Source organism: Penaeus monodon, chromosome 34 (assembly GCF_015228065.2).
Source record: "Penaeus monodon isolate SGIC_2016 chromosome 34, NSTDA_Pmon_1, whole genome shotgun sequence".
NCBI classification, from domain to species: domain Eukaryota; kingdom Metazoa; phylum Arthropoda; class Malacostraca; order Decapoda; family Penaeidae; genus Penaeus; species Penaeus monodon.
In genome coordinates, this window is record NC_051419.1 from 14818283 (window position 1) to 14818642 (window position 360).

Below are 360 nucleotides of genomic sequence, written 5' to 3' on the forward strand. Positions count from 1 at the left end.
ATGGTACTGCTTTTCGCTTCTCATTACCTTCAATTTTCTTTTAATATATAATGAAATCATCTTTAAACAATATACTTTTAAACTTTTAAAGATTCACCAAGTCTATATGAGTTTGTTTATTGTCGAACATTGATTATACACCTATACAGAAGCTTGTGAATTAACATATAAGGATTTCATTCACATACCACTACCCTAACGACAAAGTGGGACCATACTTAAGAACAAATAGAACAGAAGTACAATGGTTAAGTGGAAGTGGAAGGCTACAGGAGCGAAGGAGAACATGCAAGGGATTATCTAAGGGAACTCTAAGGTATTGTCGATGTCGGAGAAGGCACATGCAGAACAGTGACTTCC